Genomic DNA, 13,461 nt, shown 5'->3' on the forward strand with positions numbered 1-13,461 from the left:
TGTCAATCTTTTTAAGTGTCCGTTCAGGCATGTACAAAAGTGCAGTCAACAAGTTTTATTCACCTTTGAAAGGACGGACACCTCTGAAGATACTCTGGATTCCGTTTGGCCTAAGGGTACCTTCACACTTTAGCAATGCAGCAGCGATCTGACCAGCGATCTGACCTGGTCAGGATTGCTGCTGCATCGCTACACTGGTCGCTGGTGAGCTGTCAAACAGGCAGATCTCACCAGCGACCAGTGACCAGCCCCCAGCCAGCAGCGACATGCAAGCGACGCTACGCTTGCACGGAGCCGTCGTCTGGAAGCTGCGGACACTGGTAACTAAGGTAAACATCGGGTATGGTTACCCGATGTTTACCTTAGTTACCAGCTCACACCGCTTAACTTAGCGTGTGCAGGGAGCAGGAGCCGGCACTGGCAGCGTGAGAGCTGCGGAGGCTGGTAACGAAGGTAAATATCGGGTAACCACCTTGGTTACCCGATGTTTACCTTGGTTACAGCTTACCGCAGGCTGTCAGACGCCGGCTCCTGCTCCCTTCACATTCAGGATTGTTGCTCTCTCGCTGTCACACACAGCGATGTGTGCTTATCAGCGGGAGAGCAACAATAAAAAAATGAACCAGCACTGTGTGTAACGAGCACCGATCTCACAGCAGGGGCCAGATCGCTGCTCAGTGTCACACGCAGCGAGATCGCTAATGAGGTCACAAAAAACGTGACTCACCAGCGATCTCAGTAGCGATCTCGCTGTGTGTGAAGTACCCCTAACTCTGCTGCCTCATTAGTGAATGGATCTGTCTGAATCACGTATTTCGGAGATGTAGATGCAAACACTAATATATGTGCTCAGGATAGAGCACAGGATAAATGTGAATTGATCCAAAATGTTCTGTATTCCAAATCGCCACTAAATAGCATTCAACCCAACCCACAAAAAAAACAGTCTCCACTCAGGTCTGTCATCTATTAACGGAAATATAGGGGGCTTCCACGTTACTGGTAGCACAAAGGCTCTGGAAAAGCGCTATGATTCCCCCTAAAAAAGAAATCCGGCTAAATCTGCACTCCCAATTCCAAATGACCCCCTTCTGCTAGCATTTTTAATCACTGGCTTCCTGTCCCCATGGACTTATGTGGGGACCGACATTCAGCCCGGCACCAGATTTTAAAAATCAGATAACAGGGACCCGCCGGTCCTGGTTATCCGCAAGTCCGCTCATCACTAGCAAGGAGTCCTTTCTCATATCCCAGTAGGGTCACTGATCCTGAAATTCATTTCATGGGTTTGTTTCCTTGTAGCATTTGCAAGGTTTGTCAAAAGTGCAAACTTGTTGCCCTCTTAGAGGAAAAGGTGCGGGGACTGGAAGAAAGAATAGCAACTTTGAAGCTAATTAAAGAACATGAGGACTTCTTGGACGAGGCAGAAGCAACAATTCAGGATATGGAAAGTGAGAAAAGCTTCAGAACACATACAGAGGCTGAAAAGTGGACACATGTGACCAAAAGAAGCCAGCGGATCAAGTGGTCGGCACCACCCACACAGCTTAGCAACCAATATGAAGCCCTCATGCTGGAGAACGAAAATGGCACAGCTCAGGATGATACCGTCTCTACAGGAGAAGACACAGTATCATCAAAAGAAGTTACTTTGTCAACAAAAGCAGAAACAAAAGACACTCAAAAGCACTCAGGAGCAACAAGCAGTGCGTCCAGAAAGAAAAGAAAAGAAGAGTGGTAGTTATGGGCGACTCACTACTAAGAGGCACGGAGGCAACTATCTGCAGGCCGGACATAACCGCACGAGAAGTATGCTGCCTCCCTGGAGCAAAAATCAAGGATGTGGCCAACAGGATACCAACTATCCTCGGATCCAAGGACGAATACCCGTTCCTATTGATACATGTAGGAACAAACGACACGGCAAGAAATGATCTGCCAACTATTTGTGAAGACTTTGAAATTCTGGGGAAGAAAATAAAGGAACGGAACGTACAGGTTGTTTTCTCATCAATCCTCCCAGTCGATGGCCATGGTGTCAGAAGATGGAATAGGATACTAGATTTGAACAACTGGCTACGACGGTGGTGCAGGCAGCAAGGATTTGGATTCTTAGACCATGGAGTGAATTACCTCTACGATGGACTTCTCGCAAGAGACGGGATACGCCTCACAAAACCTGGGAAACACACGTTCGCCAGAAGGCTTGCCACACTCATCAGGAGGGCTTTAAACTAGAAGAAGAGGGGATGGGAGAAAAAACAGCAGACAAGAACATGCAGCAGAAGGACAAACTAATCAAGGATACTAGATGCCGTAAAGAGGACCCAAGACAGGGTACTAAGAAGGAAGCTGAGAAAAGGGGAGCAAAACTTCTTTCCTGCATGCTGACCAATGCAAGAAGCCTGACCAATAAGATGGAGGAACTGGAGCTGGTAATGTATGAGGAGAAATACGACATAGTAGGAATAACTGAGACATGGTTAGATGATAGTTATGACTGGGCGGCTAACCTGCAAGGATATGAATTGTTTAGGAGGGATCGTAAAAAAAGGAAAGGGGGTGGAGTCTGTCTAAATATAAAGTCCAGTTTAAAGCCCAGACTAAGAGAAGATATTCAAGAGGGAAATGAAGAGGTGGAGTCTCTATGGGTGGAGATACAAGGAGGGAAAACTAATAAAATCCTCATAGGGGTTTGTTATAAGCCACCAAATATAACAGAAACCACTGAAAATGTATTATTGAAACAAATAGACAAAGCAGCAAATCACAATGAGGTGATTATTATGGGGGACTTCAATTACCCCGATATAGACTGGGAAACTGAAACCTGTGTATCTCAGAAAGGAAACCGGTTTCTGTCAGTAACTAAGGATAATTATCTGTCCCAACTTGTGCCGGGCCCAACTAGAGGGGCAGCCCTTCTGGACTTAATTTTAAGCAACAGGCCAGATAGAATAACAGACGTACGAGTGGATGGGCACCTCGGGAATAGTGACCACAATATAATACAATTCCACTTGTCCTTCAGTAAGGTGCCTTGGAGGGGGGTTACAAAAACACTGAATTTCAGGAAAGCAAAGTTTGATCAGCTTAGAGAAGACCTTCGCCAAATTGATTGGGACAATGTCCTCAAAAATGGGAGCACAGAAAATAAGTGGGAAATTTTTAAATCGGTATTAAACACCCACTGCGAGCTAGCCATACCATACAGAAATAAAAGGGCTAGGAACAGGAGAAAACCAATGTGGCTTAATAAGGATGTAAAAGGGGCAATGAATAATAAGAAAAAGGCATTTAAAAAGCTAAAACAAGAAGGCAGCGAGGAAGCATTAAAAATATATAGAGAAAAAAATAAAATGTGTAAAAAAACAAATATATTTAGCAAAAGTAGAAACTGAGAGACTCATTGCTAAGGAAAGCAAAACAAATCCCAAACTATTCTTTAATTATATAAACAGAAAAAAGATTAAAATTGATGGTGTTGGCCCTTTAAAGAATAATGAGGGTAAAATCATAGAAAGCGATGTGGGAAAAGCAAATGTTTTAAATACTTTTTTCTCAACTGTGTTCACACAGGAAAAGCATATGCCAGGGGAAATGCAGAGTGATCATGTAAATGCCCCATTAAGTATGACCTGCCTAACCCAGGAAGAAGTGCAGAACCGACTTAGTAACATTAAAATTGACAAATCACCAGGCCCTGATGGCATTCACCCTCGGGTATTAAGGGAGTTAAGTAATGTGATAGACAGGCCTCTATTCCTTTTATTTAAAGACTCTATAGAAACTGGGTCTGTTCCACTGGATTGGCGGCTAGCAAATGTGGTACCAATATTCAAAAAAGGGTGCAAAAGGGAACCTGGAAACTATAGGCCGGTAAGCTTAACATCTGTTGTGGGTAAAATGTTTGAAGGGTTTTTAAGGGATACTATTATGGAATGTCTCAATGTTAATAACTGTTTAACTCCATATCAACATGGATTTATGAAGGATCGCTCCTGTCAAACTAACCTGATCAGCTTCTATGAGGATGTAAGCTCTCACATGGACCGAGGAGAATCATTGGATGTCATTTATCTCGACTTCGGTAAAGCATTTGACACTGTCCCACATAAAAGACTGCTAAGTAAAATGAGAAAGCTTGGGCTCGGGGAAAATGTGTGTAGATGGGTAGGTAGCTGGCTTAGTGGTAGAAAACAAAGAGTGGTTATTAATGGTGCATACTCAGATTGGGCCAGGGTTACTAGTGGGGTGCCACAGGGGTCTGTATTGGGCCCCCTACTATTTAATATATTTATTAATGATCTGGTGGATGGTTTACAGAGTAAAATATCAGTATTTGCAGATGATACAAAACTATGTAAGGTAGTTAACACAAAGGAGGACAGTTTGCAACTACAGATGGACTTGAGTAAATTGGAGAATTGGGCTGAAAAATGGCAAATGAGGTTTAACACAGATAAGTGTAAGGTTATGCACATGGGAAGGAGAAACAGATGCTACGATTACTTACTAAATGGGAAACTGCTGGGGAAATCAGACATGGAAAAAGACTTAGGCATCTTAGTGAATAAGAATCTAAATTGGAGTGCCCAGTGTCAGGCAGCAGCCACCAAAGCAAATAGGGTGATGGGATGCATTAGAAGAGGTCTGGGGGCACGAGATGAAAACATCATTCTCCCTCTGTACAAATCACTAGTCAGACCACACTTGGAGTATTGTGTGCAATTTTGGGCGCCGGTGCTGAAGAAAGACATTACTGAACTTGAAAGGGTTCAGAGGCGGGCTACTAAAATAATAAATGGAATGGGTGCATTACAATACACGGAAAGGTTATCAAAATTAGGTCTATTTACTCTAGAAAAGAGAAGACTTAGGGGAGACCTAATAAATATGTACAAATATATCAGAGGGCCATATAGAGATCTCTCCCATGATCTGTTTGTACCAAGGACTATGACAAGAACAAGGGGGCATTCTTTTCGATTGGAGGAAAGAAAATTCCTACATCAGCATAGAAGAGGGTTCTTCACGGTAAGAGCAGTGAGGCTCTGGAACTCTCTTCCTGAGGAAGTGGTGATGGCCAACTCACTGAATGAATTTAAGAGAGGAATGGATGCATTTCTTGTTAGCAAAAGTATAGAAGGTTATAAATAGCATAATCTTACAGGTAGATAGAAGAGCGACCAAGATTATTAGAGGAATGGGTGGGCTGCAATACCAAGACAGGTTATTAAACTTGGGGTTAGTTAGTTAGGAAAAACAAAGGCTTAGGGGGATCTAATCACAATGTATAAATATATGAGGGGACAGTACAGAGACCTTTCCAAAGATCTCTTTACACCTAGGCCTGCGACTGGAACACGGGGGCATCCGCTACGTCTTGAGGAAAGAATGTTTAATCATAATCACAGATGAGGACTCTTTACTGTACGAGCAGTGAGACTATGGAGCTCTCTGCCGTTTGATGTTGTATTGAGGGATTCACAAGTAAAATTTAAGCAGAGCCTGATCGCATTAATTGAAAAATATAATATTACCAGTTATGTATATTGGATTTTATGACAGGGTGTTGATCCAGGGAACTAGTCTGATTGCCGTATGTGGAGTCAGGAAGGAATTTTTTTCCCCATTGGAGCTTATTTGACACATTGGGGTTTTTTTGCCTTCCTCTGGATCAACATGTTAGGCTACGGGTTGAACTAGATGGACTTAGAGTCTCCCTTCAACCTTAAAAACTATGAAACTATGAAACTTTATTGCCATCTACTGAAAAAATTATTCAGCATCCCACCCCATAAATGCATTAACTGTCTCTCCAGTAAGGTTAAGTGCCCATGCCCTAAGATCTATATTGGTGAAACCTCACAAGAAGAGCATAAATGTGTCCAGAAACACATTTCTACAATCAATTATTCTGGGTCCCTGTGATCATCTCAAGGACAAGGGATTGACCACAGTCACCTCATACTTTCTACACCATCGTGGAGGTAAATGTCAGGAACTGCAGGTATTTGGTCTTGAAAAAGTTTCATGAAATTTTGGGCAAACCCAGACTGTAAAAGTCCCAGTCTGCGCAGGATACCTAGTTTCCATGCGTTGACCCCGAGCTGGTGTTCTCAGGGAATTCTGGTAACTAGCCGGATCAGGCTATCTGGATAATAAAAAAAAAAATAAAAATAAAAAGGAAAAAGAAAGAAAATATGGATAAGCAGGAGCATTATACTTACCAGTCTCTGTGTAGCTACTTCTACACTACTTCTGGGGCCGCTCATTATTCCTCATGCATACCAACTGCTTCCCCGCCCACCAACAGTCCCCACGTCTGTGATTGGTTGCAGTCACACGGCACCCCCACCCTGTGTGACAGTGTGTCTGACTGCCTGGAACCGCACACACTGCCTGTGTATGTATAGTGGTATAAAAATATAGAACTGAAAAAAAAAATTGGTTCCCAGTTTACAGAGATTACCTTGCCGTGGTGACCGGGCTTACATGCATTGGCCAATACATAAACTATATATCTCTTTTTTCATATATTCCTATAGCAGTAATGCAATATCAGAGTTCCCTACTACATTGCTGGCTTTTTAGTATGCAGCCGTATGCATCTTGTAGTTACTATGCTTTTTCAGCTAGCACCTATTCACACTTGTTGGATGTGTGGGTCAGTTTTTTTTTTAAATATTTGTAGTGAATCTTTTTCTGATTGAGCACTCCACCCTATAACCAGGCTGAGCTCAGGTCCTTTAAAGCAGGAGTCTAGCTGCCCAGACAGAGGTTTGTAAACTAGATCGTGGCATTTCAAGTTAGATTTTTAGTCTATCTGCCCTGACAAGGATGTTTTTAACCCCTTCAGCCCCGGGGCACTTTCCGTTTTTGCGTTTTTGTTTTTTGCTCCCCTTCTTTCGAGAGCCGTAACTTTTTTATTTTTCCGTCAATCTTGCCATATGAGGGCTTGTTTTTTGCGGGACAAGTTGTACTTTTAAATGAAAGCATAAAGTTTTACCATATGGTGTACTGGAAAACAGCAAAAAAATTCCAATTGCGGGAAAAATTGCAAAAAAAGTGTGATGGCACAATAGTTTTTGAGATGTTTTATTCATGGTGTTCACTATATGGTAAAACTGATGTGTGGGTATGATGCCTGAGGTCGATGAGAGTTTGTAGACACCAAACATGTATAGGTTTACTTGTATCTAAGGGGTTAAAAAAAATTCACAAGTTTGTCCAATAAAAGTGGCGCACGTTTTACGTCATTTTCCGAAACACGTAGCGTTCTTATTTTTTGGGATCTATGGCTCAGTGAGGGCTTATTTTTTGCGTCTCGAGCTGACGTTTCTAATGGTACCATTTTTCCGCAGATGCTACGTTTTGATCGCCTGTTATTGCATTTTGCGTAAAACTTGCGTCGACCAAAAAACGTAATTTTGGCGTTTGGAATTTTTTTGCCACTACGCCGTTTACCAATCAGATTAATTGATTTTATATTTTGATAGATCGGGCATTTCTGAACGCGGCGATACCAAATATGTGTATATTTATTTATTTTTTAACCCTTTAATTTTCAATGGGGGGAAAGGGGGGTGATTTGAACTTTTAGGGTTTGGGTTTTTTTTAAACTTTTTTTTTTTTATTTTACTAGTCCCCCTAGGGGGCTATAGCGATTAGTAATCCGATCGCTATTATCTATCTGCTGATCACAGCTATACAGCTGTAAACAGCAGATACAGTCACTTTCTTTTTCCCTCTGCTCTCGGCCGAGGGAAAACGAAAGCGAAACATCATAGCTGCAGGCGTCATCACATGACCCTGTGCTACGATGGCAACCACCGATAGTCACGTGATCACGCACGTGACTTCCGGTGGGGGCGGCGGTAAGTAAAAAACATGGCCGCGCGCATTTAGATCTCGCTGACAGACTTTGGCAGCAAGATTTAAGGGGTTAATGGCCGTGGGTGGAAGCGATTCCAACCGCGGCTAGCAGGTACACATGTAAGCTGTTGAAAACAGCTGATATGTGTGCCGACCACTGCCGCCTGCCCGCGGCAGGGGGCGGGGCTTAACAGGACATGCTCCATGACGGATATATCCATCCATGGTCGTGAATGGATTAACCCAGTAGCATTTCAAGTTAGGTTCCCAGTTTACAGAGAATACCTTGCCGTGGTGACCGGGCTTGCATGCATTGGCCAATCCGTAAACTAAATATCTCTTTTCTCATATGGATTACGTCAGACCTGCAAGGGTGTTTTGGGGGTTAATAAATTGGAGAAAGAGGGTGTTTTTTGCATTAACTTTCAAATAAAGGATTTTCTTTGGTGTTTGTTTATTTCTTTTCACTTACAGTATTAGTAATGGGGGGTCTCATAGACGCTCCCCATTACTAATCTAGGGCTTAGTGGCAAGCTGGGAGCTGTCATAAACCCCTTATATTACCCAGATTGCCACCGCACCAGGGCAATCGGGATGAGCTGGGTAAAGTGCTGGGATTATCACATGTAATGGATGTTACAATTCTGGGCAGGTGCAGACTGCTATTTTTAGACTGGGGGAGCCCAACAGTTATGGGTCTACATAGCCTGAGAATAACAGCCTCCAGCTGTCTGCTTGATGATGGCTAGATAAAAAAATTGAGGTGGACCGCAAGCCATTTTTTTAAATTATTTATTTTATTTTATATATACATACAGTACAGACCAAAAGGTTTGGACACAAGTTCTCATTCAAAAGGGTTTTCTTTACTTTCAGGACTCTGAAAATTGTAGATTCACATTGAAGGCATCAAAACTATGAATTAAAACATGTGGAATGAAATACTTAAAAAAGTGTGAAACAACTCAAAATATGTGTTATATTCTAGGTTCTTCAAAGTAGCCACCTTTTGCTTTCATTACTACTTTGCACACTCTTGGCATTCTCTTGATGAGCTTCAAGAGGTAGCCACCGTAAATGGTTTTCCAACAGTCTTGAAGGAGTTCCCAGAGATGCTTAGCACTTGTTGACCCTTTTGCCTTCACTCTCTGGTCCAGCTCACCCCAAACCATCTCGATTGGGTTCAGGTCTGGTGACTGTGGAGGCCAGGTCATCTGGCGTAGCACCCCATCACTCTCCTTCTTAGTCAAATAGCCCCTAGACAGCCTGGAGGTGTGTTTGGGGTCATTGTACTGTTGAAAAATAAATGATGGTCCAACTAAAATACAAACCGGATGGAATAGCATGCAGCTGCAAGATGCTGTGGTAGCCATGCTGGTTCAGTATGCCTTCAACTTTGAATAAATCCCCAACAGTGTCACCAGCAAAGCACCCCCACACCATCACACCTCCTCCTCCATGCTTCACGGTGGGAACCAGGCATGTAGAGTCCATCCATTCACCTTTTCTGCGTGGCACAAAGACACGGTGGTTGTATCCAAAGATCTCAAATTTTGACTAATCAGACCAAAGCACAGATTTATACTGGTCTAATGTCAATTCCTTGTGTTCTTTAGCCTCCTCTTAACAGTTGTTCTAGATATGTGTCTGCTGCTAGAACTCTGTGTGGCATTGACCTGGTCTCTAATCTGAGCTGCTGTTAATCTGCTATTTCTGAGGCTGGTGATTCGGATAAACTTATCCTCCGCAGCAGAGGTGACTCTTTGTCTTCCTTTCCTGGGGCGGTCCTCATGTGAGCCAGTTTCTTTGTAGCGTTTGATGGTTTTTGCCACTGCACTTGGGGACACTTTCAAAGTTTTCCCAATTTTTCGGACTGACTGACCTTCATTTCTTCAAGTAATGATGGCCACTCTTTTTTCTTTACTTTGAATTTGTATTATGGCAAGAAAAAAGCAGCTAACAGTCTATTCAGTAGGACTACCAGCTGTGTATCCACCAGACTTCTTCACAACACAACTGATGGTCCCAACTCCATTTATAAGGCAAGAAATCCCACTTATTAAATCTGACAGGGCACACCTGTGAAGTGAAAACCATTTCCGGTGACTACCTCTTGAAGCTCATCAAGAGAATGCCAAGAGTGTGCAAAGCAGTAATCAAAGCAAAAGGAGGCTACTTTGAAGAACCTAGAATATAAGACATATTTTCAGTTGTTTCACACTTTTTTGTTAACTATTTTATTCCACATGTGTTAATTCATAGTTTTGATGCCTTCAACATGAATCTACAATTTTCAGAGTCATGAAAATAAAGAAAACTCTTTGAATGAGAAGGTGTGTCCAAACTTTTGGTCTGTACTGTGTTACGGTTGCTGCGAGCACTGGAGACTATGTCCAGATTTCTTGCTACTGCACATGTGCGAGCGCTGGAGACTAAGTCCAGATTTCTTGCTACTGCACATGTGCGAGCGCTGGAGACTAAGTCCAATCTTGGAGCCATTGCACATGTGCGGGTGACATCATCGCTGACACGAGGTCACATGTCTCTGACACCTTCTATGCCGATTGGTCGCTGGTCATGTGCTTGTGACGTCTTGCTCGGTGATAGGCCAGCATGACGTCACTCCTGTCGTTCTGGCAGCGGATTGGCTCTGGTGTCCTCCATCTTGGATGAGGCACAGAGTCTATATAAGACCCTGACACACGCCGCATGGTGCTCAGTCCTCTTGGTTCATGCATATGAGTAGACGCTCTGTGCGCGTTCCTCTAGGCATTCCTCTGTCTATGCTAGGTGAGCGCTACCGGCAGGGTAGCGTTCTTATACCTTACAGCTTCGGCTGCTGTCCGTATCCTTTTCTCTTAGGGGAGCGGACATAGGCAGGTGCCTGAGGCACATGGTCTGGCTGGGCCTTGTGATTCTACTCGTAGGTGGACGTTGCCGCTAGGGTAACGTTCCTTATACTGCGTCTGGCAGTTGTTCGTATCCTCGCACACTAGGGGAGCGAACAGAGGTAGGAGCTTTGTGCGGCTTACGCTGCTGTTCGTCTCTTTTGCACCACTAGAAGAGCGGACCTAGGCAGGTGCCATATCTAGTGGTTCGTGTCCTCGCACACTAGTGGAGCGAACGCAGGTAGGAGCTTTGTGCGGCTTACGCTGCTGTTCGTCTCTTTTGCACCACTAGAAGAGCGGACCTAGGTAGGTGCCATTTCGCACACATTGCCTTTGTCTCTGTGATTATTAACAGAGATCATTCCACACACCCTCCAAGTAAGGGAGGAATTGCTTTACTTACTTATTATATCCTTCTGTGAGTTAACAGAGGTATTGCACTCTGCCATAGTCTGCAGCAAAGTCTTTGCACGGTGGACCCTGACTGTCTGATACTCCTTTCAGTTATTATCAGACAGCCCCCCGTAACATTAGGACTGAGCCAAGGGTCTGGCAGTTATGGCAGAATATCAGCAGTTACACCGTTACATACAAGTACTTGAGTCACGGCTCAAGAGTATAGAGGATAAACCTCAGACCATGGTGACATCTGCACATGATCCTCGACTTGCTCTGCCAAACAGATATTCTGGCGATGCCAGATCATGTCGTGGTTTCATTAGTCAGTGTCAGATACACCTAGAGGTCAACTCTTCTCGCTTCTCTACGGAGAGGTCCAGAGTAGGCTTTATCATCTCCTTACTTCAGGACAAAGCCTTAGAATGGGCGACTCCCCTATGGGAGCGCTCTGATGTGGTTACTCTGAGACATCAAGACTTTCTTGATGCTCTTAAGGCGGTATTCATGGGTCCGCAGGTTACCCATGATGCGGCCCTGAGACTGTTAGATCTATCTCAGGGTTCGTTATCCACTAGTTCTTATGCCATTGCTTTTAGAACTCTGGTGGCAGAACTAGATTGGCCAGAGAAGGTGTTGATTCCTATCTTCTGGAGAGGGTTGGCAGGCTATGTCAAGGATGCCCTTGCTACTCGTGAGGTCCCTGCTTCTCTGGAGGACTTGATCACAGTAGCAACGAGGATCGATGTACGCCATAAGGAACGTAGACTCGAGGTCTCTTCCTCACGCCCTAAGCATCGGGCTATTCCAGTTGTTGAGGGTCCACTACCATCTTCCTCAGCATCTGAAACATCTCCCACTCCTATGGAGTTAGGTCATACGTCCTCCAGACTACGCAAGTCTGGTCCTCCTATATGTTACGTATGTCGTCAGGCTGGGCACTATGCCAACAAGTGTCCTAGTCGTCAGGGAAACTCCCTGGCCTAGTAACCATTAGAGGGGGGTTACTAGAGACGTCTTCTGCACCCTCTAAGTGTTGTATCCCAGGTCAGCTCTCGTTATCTGAGAATACATGGCCTATTATGGCTTTTGTGGATTCCGGAGCTGACGGGATTTTTGTGTCCTCAGGATTTGTAAAGGGACACAATATTCCCTCTATCATGTTAGAGGCGCCTATTCCTGTCCGTGTTGTTAATGGAACTATGTTGTCTGACTCCATTACATTGAGGACAGTTCCCTTGCGCCTTTCCCTGTCTCAGGGTCACATAGAGGAGATTTCTTTTCTTGTTTTTCCTGAGGGTATAGACGACGTCCTTCTGGGTCTTCCATGGCTTCGGACTCATGCTCCTCACATTGACTGGGAGTCTGACAGCATTATTAGTTGGGGTTCGAAATGTCAGTCCCGATGTCTTCCCTTACCACCTAAGGTCGTTGCGGTTGCATCAACTGATCTCTCTCCCATACCTACACCCTATTTGGATTTCGCTGACGTGTTCTCCAAACAGGGTGCTGAGGTTCTTCCACCCCATAGGCCGTATGACTGTGCCATAGACCTTATCCCAGGTTCGGTTCCACCTAAAGGCAGGGTTTACCCCCTGTCGATACCTGAGTCGGAGGCCATGTCGACCTATATAAGAGAGAGTTTAGAGAAGGGGTTCATTCGTAAGTCTGTCTCTCCCGCGGGAGCTGGGTTTTTCTTTGTTCGGAAGAAAGAGGGTGATTTGCGTCCCTGCATAGATTACAGGGGTCTCAACGCAATCACAATAAAGAACAAATACCCATTACCTTTAATTTCGGAGCTCTTTGACAGACTGAGAGGAGCTCAAGTTTTTACGAAGTTGGATCTGCGGGGTGCGTATAACTTGGTACGAATTCGAAAGGGTGACGAATGGAAGACCGCTTTTAACACCCGAGACGGTCACTATGAATACCTCGTCATGCCTTTTGGGTTATGTAATGCACCCGCAGTATTTCAGGACTTCGTAAACGATGTGTTCAGGGATTTACTGTTATCCTCAGTAGTGGTGTATCTGGACGACATCCTGATTTTTTCTCCTGATCTGGAGACTCATCGTCAGGATGTCGTTCGTGTCCTTTCCCGTTTAAGGGAGCACTCATTGTTTGCTAAACTCGAGAAATGTGTATTCGAGCAGTCCTCATTGCCTTTTTTGGGTTACATTATCTCACAAGAGGGTCTGGCTATGGATCCTGCGAAGCTCTCTGCTGTCCTGCAATGGTCCGAACCTCATTCCTTGAAGGCGGTGCAACGCTTCTTAGGATTCATAAATTATTACAGGCA

At 44.2% G+C, this 13,461-nt stretch overlaps 1 protein-coding gene across 1 annotated transcript in view; it reads right to left on the reverse strand.

The window, feature by feature from the left end:
* The window catches only part of NTN4 (netrin 4), a 313,859-nt gene that overhangs the window by 234,671 nt on the left and 65,727 nt on the right, over positions 1-13,461 (reverse strand). The gene's annotated exons all lie outside the window — the stretch shown is intronic.

Source organism: Anomaloglossus baeobatrachus, chromosome 4 (genome assembly GCF_048569485.1).
Source record: "Anomaloglossus baeobatrachus isolate aAnoBae1 chromosome 4, aAnoBae1.hap1, whole genome shotgun sequence".
NCBI lineage: Eukaryota > Metazoa > Chordata > Amphibia > Anura > Aromobatidae > Anomaloglossus > Anomaloglossus baeobatrachus.